The sequence below is a fragment of the Oxyura jamaicensis genome, chromosome 8, assembly GCF_011077185.1.
Source record: "Oxyura jamaicensis isolate SHBP4307 breed ruddy duck chromosome 8, BPBGC_Ojam_1.0, whole genome shotgun sequence".
Classification (NCBI taxonomy): Eukaryota; Metazoa; Chordata; class Aves; order Anseriformes; family Anatidae; genus Oxyura; species Oxyura jamaicensis.
Window position 1 is genome coordinate 8,699,282 of NC_048900.1, and position 17,327 is coordinate 8,716,608.

General features: G+C 56.8%; 1 long non-coding RNA gene across 1 annotated transcript; it reads right to left on the reverse strand.

The window, feature by feature from the left end:
* Positions 1-1,615: 1,615 nt before the first annotated feature.
* Positions 1,616-15,523, reverse strand: LOC118170468. Its single transcript, XR_004752734.1, has 2 exons — positions 15,330-15,523; positions 1,616-2,092 (listed from the first exon to the last, which is right to left on the reverse strand). It is a non-coding gene; the product is annotated as an uncharacterized LOC118170468 (long non-coding RNA).
* Positions 15,524-17,327: the final 1,804 nt, after the last annotated feature.

Sequence of the window (17,327 nt, forward strand, 5' to 3'; positions counted from 1 at the left end):
GGAAAGGGGGGAGCTGCCCCCATCACCCCCCCCTCGCCGGGAGGAGACAGCTCCCCCCCGGCCGTGGGAGCCGCCCCCGAGCCCGCTGCACCATCCCCCGTAGCCACCCCCCCGGCTCGAGCATCCCCGTCCCCGGGGGTGGGAAGCGGTCTGCGGGATCCCGGCCCCGGCGTTGGGGCTGGGGCTGGTCCTAGACATCGGGGCTTTTGTCCCCATCCCCGGGATTCGCCATCCCCAGAGGCTGGGAGCGACCCCCAGAGGGTCCCCCGGAGGTGGAGGGCAGCCCGAGGCTGGGGATCCCCGTCCCTGTTCTCGGCAGCTGACAGTGGCCCCACAAGCGGGGGGCCTGTCCCGGGTCCGTCCTAGAGCCTGCCCACCCCCAGAGCTGTCCTCAGCCCTCCTCCAGCTTGAGCTGGAGCAGCTCAGCTGCTCTGGTGGCAAATGGGGAGGGGGCTGCCCTGCCTTCTCCCCCCCAGCACATCCCACCCATAGCAGAGATCCTGCTCTATCCTCCAGGGAGCGCAGGCAGCCCCGTCCCCTGTTTTACTGTCACTTTTCCAGCCCCCTCGTGCCTCCTCCCAGCCCCCCCAAGCCACAGACACCGTGGGCGTCCCACCGGGTGCCGAGGGAAGGCAGCTGTGCACGCAGGGGGGTCCTTTCCCCCCGTAGACCTGCTGCTGCTCATTAGTGCTCATTAATTACACATGGCCAAACGGCAGCAATGCACACAGGGGCAGCGACAGCCCCTGACGTTTTGCACTGAATTCCTCCTTTTGGGTAACTCCCCGTCACTTTACCAAACAGCTTGCTCGCTTCGTGAGGTTCCCGGGGAGCGCTTTGGCCTCCATGTGTGAAGACAACATTCTCAGCTGCGTTTGCAGTTGCTTCACGGAGTCACAAACCAAAGCAACACACACGGCGCCTTCCTGTCCTGCCCCAGGGGCTGAGACCAGCACTGCCCGTGGGGATGGGGCAGCGGGGAAGCCACAGGGCCGTGGAGAGCATCCTTCCCCTCCCGGCCTCCCCAGCACACCTCCTGCCTCCCTCAGCAGCAGCGTGCTCCCAGAGCCACGAGGCATGGGCTGTGCTGCCCGCAGAGCCTGCCCTTCGTGCCTCAAAACTGCTCTGAAGGGACTGGCCGTTCGGGTACCGACAGAGCTGCCAGGAGCCCGGGACCCTTCTCGGGCAGCTGAGTGCAAGCAGCTTACGACAGCAAGAGTGTTTATGGGAGTTTGAGCTTAATCCGCTAACCAGATCAGTCAAACTGCCAGTGATGCTTCTCCCCCGGAGTGCCTGCCTGCTCCCGCGCCGTTCCTACACCGCGGCAGGAAGAGGAGCCTGGCACACACAGCCGCTGCCCTCCCACGCCTGGACCTGCTTTATCTACGCAGGCCAGCCACAGCCTTAATTCCCAGCCGTATTAACGAGCGCTGCTGTGGGTTGCCCAGAGGCACCTGTGGCCGGGTGAGGTATGGCAGGGAGGCCTCGCTGCTGAGCCGGGCTTGCGAAGCAGGGCAATTTAGAGACCTCTCCGCCCGCTGCCGGTCACTTAGCACACTCGTGCTGAATTATGCCACACTTACACAGCTCCGAGGTTGCTACTCCAGCCAGGCAAAGGCAGCCCTTATGCTAATTTATCTATTTGTTAGTTTAATAACTCTTACTTGCATTTACTGCGCGGCTTAATATTGTCAGCACGCCTCAATTTCGGCACAAGAGTGCTTGCAGGGTGAATTATATCAGTAGAGGTTAATTTGCAGGAACGCAGCCTCCCAACAGGCCGTACCCAGGAAGCTTTTAGCCAGAGAGCTCCGTGCATCACCATGCTGACCCCCCATGCACACCTGGTCACCTCTTGCCCTCTTCTTTCCCTTTCCCACCCCTTCACCCCTCTCTGCTCCCATTTTTCCATTTCTTTCCTTCTGCTTCTCCCCTGCACAGGACAGGAGGTCGGGGAGTCTGACCGTGGATCAAAGTCTTGGTTCAGCAGAGCCAATTTGGAACAAGGGGAGAGGATTTCAAGGGTCCCTGTTCAGAAACACATGTTAGATCGTCGTCTGTGCCATAAATCTGCCCGTTTATCCTGCCGGAGCTGGAGGAATAATTGAAGCTAATTGATTTGCTGATCGCTGGAAATAAATCGTTAATAATTTATCCGACGAATATTATTCACCCATCTGTAAAGCTGGTCAGTTACTGAAAACAATTATTGCAAACGCTCCCTTTCTCAGTCGGTGGCTCCGAGCATTCGCAGATACCCCTCGCAGCCCCAGTGGGGCTCCCTGCAGGTGCAGAGCCCCGGGGTGACCCCGAGCACCTCCCCCTGTTCCAGGGGGAATATCCCACCTGGCTTCCCGAAGTGCCAGGGCAGAGCCAGCTCTAATTCCTCTGCTCACTCCTAAATGTTGAAATACCCCCCACAGCCCGTGGTTTTTGGCATCCCCCTGATGTCTGGCGCTGTCCCCCCCCTGGCAGCACCCGCACAGCCGCCTCTGCCGGGTGCCAGGAGAGGAAAGGAGAGGCTCCGGGGTTTCTCTAAAATTACGGTTTATTTTCCAGCCCTCGCGTGTTAGGATTTCTGAGAAGCCAAACAGCCTCTGGAGGCTCTCCGTGTTATTTGCCTTCCAGCAGAAATCCTAGCAGATTCTCCCGTGGCTCCCAGATCGGGCGGGGGCTGTTCCCCTCCCTCTGCCTTTCCACCCCCAAGCAATACACAAGCAGCCTCCCCATGGAATAAACATCATCGTTTCCCCAAAACATCCTCTCTGTGTGATTTCCTGGCTCGCAAACATTTGCAAATCTGTTCTCTCTGTGCCAGGGGGGACACACCAAGCAGCAGGAGCTGTGAGCTGCCTGGCGCGTGAGCGCTCCCGTGCCGGGCTGCTCTCCTTTGGGAACGAGAACCTCCTCTTCCAGAGGAACCTGGGACAAACTGGAGAGCCCTACAGGAACCCTTCTGTATTTAAGTTCGGTGGGAATAGGACTCCCTGCATCCACGGTGGCATTGCTGAGGAGCCCTGGCACCGGGGAGGGGACCTCACATGTGCTCCTGGGTGGGCAGGAGAGGGCACGGGGACACGTCCTGCGTGATGCCTTCACCTCTGCAGCCAGCTCTGTTTGGCCTGCTGGAAGCTGTTTTGGTGATGCAAGGGGATTTTTCACCTTCACATTTGCTGTTGCGCTTGCTTAGGAGGAGGACGGGCTTGGTGGCCCAGGCGGAGCAGAAAGAAGGGGGGAAAAGTTTGCTCAAGACAACCTAATTGATCTTAATGAGACAGGAAGGGCTCTGTGCTGCAAACACCCGTGTTTGTTCTGCGGGCTTAATGCGATTTCTGTCTGGGTTTGATTACTCTGGGGAAGTCCTCTGGCCTAATAAACAGAGCCATAGGGAATTAGCACTGATAATTTCAGATGCTGCTCTCAGCCCCAAACAGCACAGCCTTCCAGGGTGGAAGCTTACCAGGAAAAAGGTAATTACAAGGGGATTCAATTAGCTGCCAATTACCAGGCTGTCCAGGCTGCTCTGGAGGGTGGGCAGGGGCCAGGGCTGGGTGCCCGGGCAGGGGACGAGGGTGACAGCGGGCCCCTGGGCACCCAGCCTGGGCTGGCACTCCCAGGCGGCTGGGAAACCCTCCGCAGCAAGCCTTGTGGTTTTCCCCCAGCTAATAGCGATGAAAACTGCAGTTTTCAAGGGAAACTCTTTTGTTTTCAGAGCCTGGACATTCGGATGGTGGTTTTCCTAGGAAGTGGTGCAATTCCTGCTCTCCTCTAAACAGAAAGTCGGGACCACAGCGCGGTGCTGTGCCAGCTTTTTATCAGTACCTCCTTAAACAGAAGGGGAAAAAAATGACTGGGTTTCACAGCTGCTGCTGAGAAAGTGGTCCTCTGGAGAGCAATGCTTCCTCTGAGACGTTGCTCCGTGCCTGCAAGCTGCCTGTCTCCGCAGGCACCGGGGGGTGACGTCCCTGTCTGAAGCTGTCCAAAGAGGTGGCTGCTGGTCACACATCCTGCTCCTCCTCCTGCTCCACCAGGAGCCTCAGAAATGGCACAGAAAGACCCCAAGATGCCGAGACTTTGATTCCATTAGAGAAATGAGTGAGGGGCCGGTGCCCAGCTCCCGCTGCCATTCCCAGCACCACCGGCCAGGCACCTCCCTGCCGTGCCCTCTCCTCCGTGCCATCACGGCACCGTGCCTCCTGCCGGTACCAGGGGAAGGCTCCTGGGCAGGCTTCCAAGCACCGCCGCTGCCGTCAGAAGGACGCAAACCATTCGAGCCGAGCGATATATTCTTACGGCACCGGGAGAGGGAGGCGGGGTGGGAGCATTTGGCAAAAACACAGCCGTTTCTTAGCGCTTCCCTCGCAGACGAGCAGAACGCGGAGACAAATCACAGCAAGCTCTCCTTCCCTCCATCAGGAGGAGCAAAAAGAAAATGCTGTTTTGTCTTCTTGGCTTTTTTGTCGTCTCTGAGCTGGCAGAGATGCTCAGGGCAGGAGGAGGCACCCAAAGCACTTTGTACCTGGGCGCGCCTGCCTGGCCTCACTCTGTGAAATCAGAACCAGCCGCTGCCTTTCCGTGTCAGCACAGCTCTGGGCCACCAGCCCCAGCTCCCCCTTCCTCTCTCCCTCCAGAGCACCAAGCCTGAAAACTCCCCTTTGCTGTTTTCTCGCTCCCTCACACCAGATATTTTTTTTTTTTTCCAGCTCACTGCTTTTTCTTCCCAGATCAATTCCCTGCGTTTCACATCGATTGCAGTCTGTTTTCCCATTCTGGCTGTTGGTGAATTTTGCTTTTTATTGCTAATTACTCCTCCCGCTCCTCTGCTGGCAGGAATGCTTCCCACTTCATTTTTACCTGAAGTGAGGACCGTTGGCCAATATTTGATAGAGAGACACATTTTTAAGTCGGTGGGCCTGAGCCCAATAACGGGGGATGCCATATGGGACATGGCTAATAAAGCACAGGCAGCTCCCTCGGTGCAAAGCATCGCCACCAGCAGCAGGCAGGGCTGCAGAACCACGCAGGTGCCCGGCCACAGCCGCTGGTCACTTCCTCAGTCGGTGAGGAAGAGGGGCGGCTCCAGGAGGGAGGAAGGCTCAAGGAAGGGCTCCAGCAACGTGGCACAGGCAGGGAGGTGGCACAGCCCCAGGACTGGGTGCCTCTGAGCCCCTGAAACCACAGCTGATGGCCTCAGGAGATAAATGATTCAGGCCCAGAGCTGCAGAGGAGCAATCTGGGCAACAAGAACTTGTGGCTGATGTGATGGATCTCTCACCTGAGGTTTATTAACCCTAAACCCTGGCTGAGTCAATCAAGGGCTCCCACCAAGGGAGCTGACCGTGCCCACCAGCAACGGGTGCCCGGTGTGCCACTGCTGGCAGTGCCACCAAAAGGCTCTTCCCATCTTCCCTCCTTTTTTTTTTTTCCTTTTAGAAAACCTTAAAAAAAAAAAAAAAAAAAAAAAAAAAAAAAAAAAAAGGCTGGGAATTCTTGCCAAGTCTCCACTAAAAGGCTTCAAGCTCAAGCTTCAGAAATTAGGAAACGCCGGCGTTATGGAAGTCAGGTTGACCTTCGTTCTGCCCCCATTTACATTACGATGCAGTGTGTTGTTAAACGATCGCTTACTTCCTCCTCCTGGGGCTGTTCTCTCATTTCAGTGCACACGGAGCAGAATTAAAGTGGCACGAGAACCACAAATCTGGCCTTTCCCAACACCCCAGCACTTAGCTCGCAGCCCGAGCGGTGCTTTTTTAAGGCAGCTTTTTGTCAGCAGTACCTTAAATAAGTCGGTATTAGTTCCCTTATCACAGAATTCATGGGATAAGTAGATCATGGCTATAACCAAGCAGCGTATAGCAGAGCCACCTCACCTCCCCTGCCGCGAGGCTTCGCGCATCGCCCGGGCACAGTTTTTCTTTTAAAGCCAAACGTTGGTGAGCACCTCAAGAGGCTCCCGATTCACACGCTGCAGCCCAGACCTCTACATTAAAAACCCATTTAAAGTTCCCCAGCAAAATGGGCGAATTAGAAAAAGTTGGATCGCGTTAATTCTTTGCCCATTCATCCCAAGGACAGGCAAGCCCAGGATGCTGCTCCCCGCTCCCACACACGGCTCCCCGCTAATGGGCACTAATTTTCCTGGGGAGCTGGAGATATTGCTGCTCAGCGGCGCTCTCACAAATAAGTTACCGGTGCTTTGTGCAGGGAAAATGAGCTCATTTTCCGCAGAGAGGATGGTGAATTTGCATCTCAATGAACACTTTTTCCTTGAAGGAATTTTCCGTTCCGGGACTAATAAATTCTCCTCTCAGGTGAACGGTCTCACCTGTGGGACGTGTGTCCTCACAGCGTCCTCACCCCCACGGAGGGATGGCAGAGGAGCCCTGCCTGCTCTCACCTCCCCGCCTGGACAGGACAGGGAAGGGCCCCAAAAAGCATCAGGAGGAGACAAACCACCCAGCTGCTCCCTGCGCAATTGGCAGGGCTGGAGGCAGCTGGCGTGATGGGCAAAGCTGAGCCCACAGACCACTTGGTATTCCTGCCCAGCTCCCCGGGAGCAGGCACGGGGAGGGAGGTGGCGAGTCGTCGCTGCCCCGGGAGGGCGCAGAACATCGCGGTGGCAATGAACTGCCTGAATTATTTAGAGGGAGGCAACCTCGTGCCATATGTTGTGTGTCAGTACGTGGGGAACGTGCCGCAGCCCTTACGATAATAATTGCATGCTTCATAATTGCATGCTTCATTTTTTTATTTAAAAAAAAAAAAAAATAAGAGACCATTCTCTGGGAGCAGCAGTGCTCGCAGGGAAGAGGTCGGATGCCTGCAGCACAGGGGCTGGGTACGGAGGGCTTGGGGAACCACCAGGCTGTGCCGAGGGACAGGAGGAAGAACCAACAGAGCTGGGGGTGAGCAAACGCTGCTTCGGAGGTGCTCCAAGAAGACCAAATAAAACATGAACTTCTCCACGGGCATCTGCGAGGAGGTTGGGATCAATGCCAGGCCCTGGGTGTGGGACAGCTGGAGACATCTGCATGCTCACACCTGCTGTGCTCCCAGCCAGGACGGCTCCAGCCCCGTGCCCTGCTTGTGCCGCAGTGGTGGCTGTGCCCGTGGGTGGCCATCCCTCCCGAGGCGCGCAGGGCTCCGGGCAGAATTACTTTTCATTGGCAGCTTTACAGGCTCTTAGGCAGCCAAGCAGCCATGCCTGAAAGGCTCGGGGGTGAGCTGGCCTTGTTGCACAAAGGTGGCTAAGCTCCCAAATCCTATTAGAGGGGAGGGAAGAGCCACTGTGAGCAGCCTGAGGCAGGGCAGCCTCCAGCTGTGGCAGCGAGAAGGGCATCACCTTACCTTGGTGTCACCTCACCATCACCCCACCTCTCGCAGGGAAGGCTTGCAGCCTCCCAACACTCTCCAGGGCCCCCCAGTACCAGTGCTGGGGGCTGTCCCTGTCCCACCCCCCCAGCTCCTCTGCCCTCTCCCCCCTCCGTGGTCACCTTAACAGACCGAAGCCCCAGCCCCTGGGCTCCTGTCGTGCACAGCCACGGCTGTGGCTTGATTGCTCCTGCTCATTGGCTTGGCTGGCGAAGGTTACTGTGCAAATTAACTATATTTAGCCTCCCAGGTTTCTGCAAGACACTTGACTCAAGCGTTGCATGACATTTCGGTTTTAAGAAATATAGCGCTGCCGAACGTCAATAAAAAATAAGTTAGGGGGCAGGAAAGCAGGCCAGGCGAGGAACTGCCATCGGCGGGACCTCTGCAAGCAGCAGCATCCCCATGCGGTGCCCAGCACATCACGGGGAAGGTTCAGCAGCGATGTGCTGCCCTTCCCAGCCCCACAGCCTGCCATCCCCCGCAGCTCTCTGCAGTTTTATCCTCTCGTATCCCCCACCAAGAGGTTCTCATCCCACAGCGACTTCCAGGCAGCGCAGCACAAAGCAGAGCATTACAATAAAATTGAGTTATTCTGGCACGAGAAATGGCTCGCGGCACCATTTTTCAAGCTTTGTGCATCCTGTTCCAGAGCAAAGAGAAATCACCCAGTGATCCATCAGAAGAGGGAAAATATAAAACCAGGGGAGCCAGCTGGGTGGTGCAGCACCCGAGCGGCCCCGGGGTGGGTGCTGTGCCCCCGTGCCATGCCCCCAGCACCGGGCAATTCCTGACAAAGTGATCCACGGTGAACTAGCTGGTGCACAGCACCAGGCAGGACGGTCGTGGGAGAGGCTGCTTCCAGCAGGTTTTATTGCCTTTCCCTCCTCCTGCTTCAAAAAGTCATTTTGAATCAATCAAAATTTGTCAAATTGGAAAGGAATCAAATTGGGCTTGCATTTTTTACATTTTTATTCCCCCAAAAGAAGACTTGGGAGGAAAAAAATGAGACAAGGATTTGCTGAGGTACAATGGGACTCACTGCATTCAGACCCCAGAAATCTCAATTAACTCCAACTGGATGGCTTACCACCCCACCCCATCCCCAGACCCACTCCATCAAACCCAGGCAGGCAGCGCTCAGAAGAAAGCCATCTCCAAATGTCACCCAGCTCGCCTCCTGCCTGTGCCATCTGCACTGCTAGGACACCATCCCCTGCGTCCTCTGCCCTGGTTTGCACACACCTGTAAGCCAGACATGTCCTCAGTGGTAGCACCAAGAAGAATTTGGAGCTGCTGTTCCCAGGGCTGTGCTGGCTGTGCACCCTTTGTAGCCCCTCTGCCCAACGAGCCCACCTGAGGTTCGTTTGCCTGCCTGCAGCTGTGTCTGTGGCAGTGCAAAGGGGGAAATGCTCTGCTCCGGCAGGGAAAATGGGGAGCTTTGTAGGGACGTGTTGCCCTTTTCTCCTGAAGTTTTACCCAAATAGCACCACGTGAAGCATTTGAGCTGGGTTTGGCCGCCTGCTGCCAAACATGAGCCCCCTTGGCCCTGCTCCCCTACGGAGCTGTGGGTGACAGACGCAGGAGCCAGCTCTCGGGGACAGCAGGAACCGAGCCCTTCCTGCAGAAGTGGCCTTAACTACACACTAAATTTGGGTTAATTATGAACACATGCTCCGAGATAAAGCTTGAAGGAAGAGCTGCGCATCAAGCACACAATGAATCTAATTAACGCGAACGCAGCTAATGAGATTTGAATCTACACAATATTGCGCGTGTGCTCGAAACGGCTGCCTTTATGGGAGTCATTTTAAAAAGTTACGCAGGGTTGGACTCACAGATCAAGCAGCCCCGATGGTTTCCTTTTAAGCATGTGGTCTGTGCATACTTTGCCATTTCTCCTGCTGGTGCCCCCAGGAGCTGGCAGATCGGTGTTCCCAATGTTGCCATGGGGGCTTTGGGGCAGCTCCGGGGTTTTGGGGAGGGCTGCGGGCTGGGAGCAGGGCTGGGGACGTGGCCCAGGCTCTCAGGAGGCACCTGAGAAGTCCTCACAGCAGCCCTGGAGGCAGGGAGGCTGCAGGAGGGGGCTGCTGGCACAGCCAGGGTGGGTCTGGCAGCCCCCAGGGCATGGAGCAGCCCCCTGCAGCCCCCTGCATCCCAACGGAGCGGCCTCAGCGTGCCGTGGGAGAGCATATGTTAAATAAGATGTATGGCACACGATGGAATTGCTTAGCCCATAATGGAAATGGACTACCCTGAGTCCTTAAAGCTGCCGCTTTGGCAATTTATTTCCTCATCAGCCGTAAGAGAGGAGGGAATCGCGCTCGGTATTTCATGCTCCTCGCTCCCGCTGCCTCTGCTGTCAGGTGAAGCCATGGGCCGGGCTCCCGGCAGCCTCCTTGTGCCCAGAAACACCCCAGGCCTGACACTGCGGGCTGAGGTCTGCCCTTGGTGGGAGGGGGTCCAGCACCCTGCAGTGCCCAGCCCCTGGGGCTGCCCGGGACCCTCGGGGCTGCTTCAGCTCCCGGGGAGGGCTTCCTCCTCCCACCGCCTGCTTGCAGAGCGAGGGAATGGGCTGAAGGCTGTGGGAGATGGAACGGAGAATTGCCTGGGAGTTTCAACAGCAGCGCGTCCAGCAAAAGCAGTTGGCTTTGCTTAATTAAAACGACCGCGGTGCTGCAGTGCCTAATTAGACGCAGGCACCTGTAGCCAGACAGCCGCAGAGTTGTGCACGGGCACTGGGGGCACTCGGCGCCTCCCCGGCTCCGTGTCAGCCCTGCACCCTCCTGGGGTCCCCGGGCCACGTCCAGAAAAGGATGCCCAGTTTTCCTGGGGCTGGCACCCGTGCAAGAAGGGTCCAGGTGAGGATTGCTCACGCTGCCTTCACGGGGATGGATCAGCGGCCCTGCAGATGGATGGATGAGCCCCTGGTGCCCCAGCCCCGCTCACAGGGTGCTGGGACCAACCCCACGTCCTCAGCAATGGGACAGCACACAGGGAGCAGCAGCCAGGACATCGTTTTGGGGAGGCAGGAGGGTGAGCCCCTGCAGGGATTTCGTGAGTCAGCGCCGAGTTTCGCTGCAGCCCACCCACCTGCCAGGCCTTGGCTGCGCGACGGAGCGGTGGAGGAGCGCTGTGCCCACGTGGAGCAGACGGGAACACACCCCGTGTTCTCAAAGTGGAGGTTTTGATTACCGCGGAGCGCGGTAACTGACAAGCGCCGTGGGGAGTAATTATTGCTGTGAAAGGAACCCCAGCACCGCGCGCCGTCGAACAGGCAGCGCGGGATGCGGCCCCGAAAAGGGATGCCTGCTCTGAAGGAGCCTCGGGAGGAGGAACGCGGGGTCTGGTGGGCAGAGGGGGAGCCGTGGAGTTGGTGCTGCTGCCTCTGCAGGGCTCGAGCTCCTCCGGGAACCCGGCCAGGCCGTGGCAGGGCTCCAGCAAGAGATCCTGTAGATCATTGTAATGTGACTGTGTCTTACAACCGTGCACTGTGTGCAAGAAAGAGATGTTGAGATCAGCTGATCTTTGTCCTTTCAGAAGCCGTGAGCTGATCTACTTCCCTGCCCGAAAACCTCCGGCGAGGCTCCCTGCCCTGCTGCTGGTGGTGCCCAGCACATCACAATTACTGCCACGGCCCTTCCCAGCCTCCCTGGGTCCCAAAGCACATCACTTCTTATCGGGTGTAATTTGTGCCCAGGCTCCTGCAAGGAGCTTCTCGCAGTTCTAGCCCCAAAGCCGTGCTGCAAGGAAAAGGTCAGATCTTTGGGGCCCAGCACTTCATCAGGGCTGTGGTGGGAGGATATAACACTGCAGATAGGGAAGAATTGGCTTCTTGGGTACCGAACCCCCCTCAGGCCACTGGTTTGTTTGCCAGGCTCCGAGTACCTCGTTTTTCCATATTTCAGCCATTTCCCAGGGCCCTGCACCCTGCACGGCTCGGGCAGAGATCCTCCTTCCCATCGCACACCCAAGCCTGATGGCTTTGGAAATGACACTTTACCCTCCTGTGTCCCCAGAGTCTCTGCTGCTGGCGAAGTGATAGCGCTAAAAAAACACTGTTCGCTGCTCTGTGACAGCTCTCTTGTTTGGCTTCACTGCTCCGGTAGGACCAGACACTTTGGGAAGCCATCCCTAGCCGAAGTCCATTTCATTTCGGAGCAAATCACACTCTGCTTGTTTGCTTCCAATTGTTTCTGGCTCGTGACACGCCGAGGCAGTTCCAAAGAGCGCTCCTCTTGAATGCTAATGAGCACCAGGTCTTACCCAGTTACCAGGGCTCTTCCCAGCAGACTCCACGCACCGGGCTTTCTTAAAGGGCACGAGGGAAGACTTCTCTTTTCCTCCTACCTTTGGCATCCTTTTCTTGCTGCCTGTGGTCAGGGAGGGTGTCGGCGTGCTTCTGCAGGCAGCACCGAGACCCCCCGGGGCAGGCAGCCTCGCACCTCTGCATTCCCAGGGGAGAAAACCCCCCTTATGGAGCAGGGCAGCCCGCTGTGAGCCTGGCCTGGGATTACCTGCACAGATGGGGAAAGCTGGGCCACGGGCTGGGTGAAGCCTTGGACAAAGCCATTGCACCCGTGTTCATGGCAGCATCCAGACATGCACGTGTTAGCAGCCAGGTTACCGCCCTAAACTTACTCTCAGAGATGTATTTTGAGTCGAGCTGTGATGAGAGGGGAAAAAAATAAACAAATTCTTCCTGGTTCAGTGACTAGAGTGTGTTTTGTTTTTTTTTTTTTAAAAAAAAAAATCCTTATGTTACATTGAGCGAAGCACTCAGCGCAACTCCAACGAAAACACATCGGTTTTGTTCTCCGGTACTTACCATCCTCATTTAAATGTGGCTTGATTTCTAAATGAAACGTTTCTAACGGATCACTGGAGCCTTTCAGGATTGCTTCTGCTTAAAATTATGACTTAGAAGCCATAATATTTTGGGAGGGAGATAAAACCGTTTGCCAAACACAACGTCGTTTAGGTGAGCCTGAGATGGAAAAGACCCCCAGGAGGAGATCTGCGCTTCCTCAGCCTGTTGGGAGCACACTGGCCCCATGGCAGCTGGTGTCCTGGGGTTCGCATCAGGCAGGGAGCAGCCCCAGCTCCTCTCCCCGTCCATACGAGGCCGGGTGCTGGTTTGCAGGCTGGGGGAAGCTGTGCCCCGCTGGGAAGGGGAGGCAGGTTTTGGCTGCGGGGCTCCCCCCAGCCCCATCCTGGCTCCATGGCACACCTGGGGCTGGACAGGGGGCTCCGAAGCCTCCTACCCGCTTCTCCCCCTGCCTCCCACACCCCTAAATTATTAACCTCATAGCAGAGCCCTCATGAATTATGGAGCCCAAGCTTGGTGTCTCCTAGCAACATGTTCATTATCCCATCGCCAGCCCCATCCGAGCCCCCCGGCCCCTCTTCCCCCTGCTCTGCGCCCCGCTGTACCCTGCCCACAGCTCCCTGGTGGGGCCAGTGCTGCCCCATGGATGCTCCCCTCCACCCACAGCTGCTCCAAAGCCCCTGGCTGCTGCCAGAGCTGCCCGGCACGGATCTAGGAGTCACCTCAGACACCCCTTTGGGAGGTTTCCTGCCTCGGTGCAAAAGGCAGGGCAGGAGGACTAGAGAAAGCAAGTCAGAAGGGAGGAACCTCTCCCAGTAGTTTAGCTGGAGGAAAACAAACAGACCCAAAATAGCCCCTGGCTGGCAGCAAGCCCGCTTGCCTGGCTGTTGCCCTGGGAGAGCAGAGGGGGGAGGATGCCGGCTGGGCTCCCCAGCTGCGCTCTCCCCGCACCAAGAGGCAGGGCAGCCCGAACCCCTCCCTGAGCACCTGCCCCCCTTGGAAGCCCCCACCCTTTACAGCTCCCTCTGAACTTCCCCAGCTTTCAGCTGAGCTCGCTGCCGGCTCTGGGGCTGGCAGGGCTTTGCAGGGGGACCTGCAGCAAGCCTCTCCTCCAGCTCCTGTGCTCGGCACAGGTGCCCTTTGCCCCCCCCTGTACCCATACTGAGGGGCTGGTGCAGCCCCTTGTGGTAATTTCCTATTAAATGCCACCTTCTCCCCCTGGCTTTCATGCATAATTCAGAGGATCCTCTAAAAATAAAGTTCCCCAGGCAGCCTCTGCAGCCTGAATAATTCTCCTCCGGGATAAGGGGAGAGGCGCAGGGCTTCGTTAGCCCTGGGGCTGCTCATTAGCAGCCAGGCTGGGGGCTGCTCAGGGCCAGCAGGGCACGGTGCTGCATGGGACCAGGGTCTGCCCCGTGCCTGCCCCTCGCTGCAGGGCCAGCTGGTGAAAAACCTTCACCGATGGGTTTTTTTACTTTGTGTTGTCCTGAGTGACCTGCAGCGACAGGCTTGAGAGCGTTGTAACACAGAGCCAGGATGGCACAGGTTGGTTGCTAACAAGGTAATAGCAAAATGAGTATATTTAGCTCTTACATGGTGGCTTGTGTGAGTGCACACAAATGTCTGCTACTAAATTTTGCGTTAAGACCTGCAGGAGCTGAAATACAGTCCCGCTGCCCAGGGGAGCGTGCTCTGAGGAAGCAGCGTCCTGCCCCCAGCTTTCATACCCTCGGGTACAGAGAAAAGCAAAATCTGCGCCTTCCCTCCGATGTCCCCTGCTCTTCTGAGGTACCTTGGTGGTTTTACTGCTCTACTGGGTCCGGGTTCTGTGCTCTTAGGTTGAACGATCCTACCCGTGGTCGTCTTTATCCGTGCTGAGAGGTTCTTGGTATCGCACCTGGAAGACAGAAAAGATGGGGCTGGAAAAAGCTCTCCACTCCTGTTCTCAGCCTGCTGGGAACCCGAAGATTTCATGTGCTGATCAATGGACTGATAAACCAAGGGCCTTCCAAATGCTGCTAATTATGCCTTGCCAATTAATTACATCTCCCACTGCTCAGAGAAAGGCCCCTGCCACTCAGCAAGCCTGCAAACCTGCAATGAGGACAGGCATTTCCCTGGGCGGGAGGGACAGGCGGGTGGCACGGTGCATCCCAGCTCTCCCTTGTTTAACAGCCTTGGTAGCTAATCCCAGGAAAAGCAGAGCAGCCCAGCTGCTCTCAGGGGTTACTGCTGCAAGGCAAGAAGCCCTCTGCATTTTCTGCTGGTCTGCCAGTCCTAGCCCTGATTTCTCAACACAGCAACCACAATTAATTGTTCTTTTGCACAGGTATGAAGGTAATAAATGGTTTGGGAGCAGCACACTGGGCATCCCTGCTGCCCTCCACTTGGTGCATGCCTAAATGCTGCCCCTCAGCATCGCAGTCCTGTGGGTTAACAACTGTGCACAGCTTCAATTAATCAGAAACAAACCTTCACAGCCAATTATAGGCAGCAGTGGCACTGGACTCGCTCCCGGATGCCTGTGCTCTGCACCAAGCCCCGTGTGCTGCTTGTGCCTCCTCTGCGTGGCTGGGGATGCTCACGGTTTGCAGGTACCTGTGTGAGCACGGCTGCTCCCTGCCCTGAGACACGCTGCCTGGGTGCGGAATTGGGGTTTGCCAGGGAGATTTCTCCAAAGGAAGGGTAGTTGCAGCATTTCCAGTGCATTTCCAGACCGAGAGGTAAGGGGATTATGAATTAGAAAGCAGCCAGGGACCCTGCCATGCAGTGGTTCTTCACTTAACAGTGGTATGGGACCTCTGCTTCTGATGCTTTTGAAGCAGCTCTGTCTCATTTCTCCTGCTCTACACCAACCTAAGCACTATGGAAGGCAGGGAGGTGACTCCAGACCCTGCTGAGCATCGCTGCTGCCCGTGCCTGCACCACCCGAGCACGGGGCTGCAGCTGGGAAATCGCTGACACAGGTTCTCTTGGGCAGAAAATCAATATCCAGTTTTAAGATACTTTTCTATTGCTGTTGATTGCCTCATATTATACTAAGATACAGTAAATTCACTTGGCTTGGTCCTGCATTACTTTAAAGCTCCGGAGTTCACGTCAATGGTGAACGCACTTTTTTGGCTCTTACCTCCGAGAAGTGAATTCTTCCCATCCCCTGACCTTCTGTGTTAGCAAAAATGATGCTGCTTCCTTTGCAGCTCGTGTTCTCAGAATGGCAAATGAGTAATAGAAAAGGAGACAGCTGCTAGGGTGTGCGCAGAGCCTGGAATGGTTACGGCGAGCCACACGCACGCTGTGGGGTGCGCTTCCCTGCCTCCCCGTGCGGGGTGTGGGAGGAGTTCTCGTTGTGGGAAGGCACAGAGGGTGCTGGGATGAGCTGGGATGCTGGGGCAGAGCCCAGGGGGTCAGTTATCACTTTGGAGCATCCTGCTCCCTTGGTAGCCCCCGGCCACGCTCTCCTGCTCCAGATGCAGCTCGGAGCGGTTGTCCACACCTCTGCACGCCTCCTGGAATAACTCTCCCCGAGCCCCGCAGGACGCCAGCCGTGCCTTTCCAAGAAGAGCAAGGGCTGAGGGTGCTGGCTGGCACCGCGTGCCCCAGCCCGGTGGGGTAGCAGAGGAGGGAGGGCAGGGGCTGCTCCCTGGGGACTCCCCGCAGGGGAGCACCTAGGACAAGGGGGAGGCAGCAGCGCCGAGCACACACACCGCATCCAGCCCCGAGCTGTCCTGATTTCCCACTGAGCAGAGCAGAAGCTGTAATTCAATGTTCCTTCAAACCCCGGAGGTGAGAAAAGGGGGTGAGGTCCCTCGGTAGCCGAGCAACCCGGCAGAGAGCCTGCCACGGGACAGAGGGGTGCCAAAGGAAGCTTAGCGAAGGATTATTCCCACCAGAGTAAATCCTTTATTTTTTTTCCACATGACTCCCTTGATACAGGGCCATTTCTTTACCGAAGTGGCCCAAAACTGTATTAACTCATGTAAAATATGAAGTATGGTCAATATCTCCTCACGGGAGGCGAGGGCAGCGCCGGCCAGCGCCGTGCGAGAGCTCTTACATCCACGCGCATCAATTTCCACTGACCCTAAAGCCAGGGGACGGATTTGCTGCTTAAAGAGGCTTTTAATGCACTTTACATGCTTTAGCATCATTAATGGCTTAATGAATTAGGCTAATGATGACCTTTGGTTTGCACACAGGCCAACATACAAATGCTTAGCTGGCTCCGTGGGACCCAACAGCCAATTCCCCTCTCCTTCCAGACCAGCAGGCAGGCTGGGAGGGGAGGTGGCACTGCGGGGACGGATGGGTCAAGGGAACAAATGCTGGGGACAGAGCCTGGGCTGGGGCAGGCAGGAATAGGAGCCCCGGTGGCTTCGTTTCCTGCTCAAAGAGCACCTGCAGCAGGGACAGGCACTGCTCCAAGACCACCTCTGGAGCTTTGCGCCAGGCCCCGTGCTTGGGATGCTCGGGACGGTTCTCATGGTGGGAAGGACGCAGCTGATGTCTCTGCCTAAAAGCACATGACAGACTACTCCCAAACCTGCCGCCCGAATGATTTTTTCACTAAGTAGAATATAGTAGGAATTGGTGCACTGTAATGATTTTCCTCCCCCAGCCTTGGCTGAATATTGATATTGGCTCGGACACAAGGAGCCACACCAGCATCCGAGGAGCAGCAGCAGCAGCCAGCCTCTCAGGGAAGCCTTTTATCTACAGCCCAGGCCTGGGCTAATGGCTGCGAGGCTCAGAGGGGAGCAGAACAAGGATTTCTGACCTGGATGCACACAGAAAATGAGCAGCACAAGACAGACACGGGTAAAGTAGAGCGAGGCCAGCAGATGCCACCAAGACACCGAGCACGGGACACGCAGGGAGAGCCAAGAGCACCGGGGCAGCTCGGAAAAGGAGGCTTGGGCGATCTCACTGCTGCAGGTGCAGCTGCCAGATGGGTGTTGGAGAGGATGGATGAATGCAGCACAGAAAGGGGTTCCAAGTAAAGCTTCCCGAGGAACAGCCTCGAAGGAAACAAGCCCTTCCCAGCACCCCAGAGCTCTGGGCTCCCTTCCTCCTGATCTGACAGTGCCTCTGGGGGGTTTTGCTCCGGCACCTACACTCATTTCCTCCC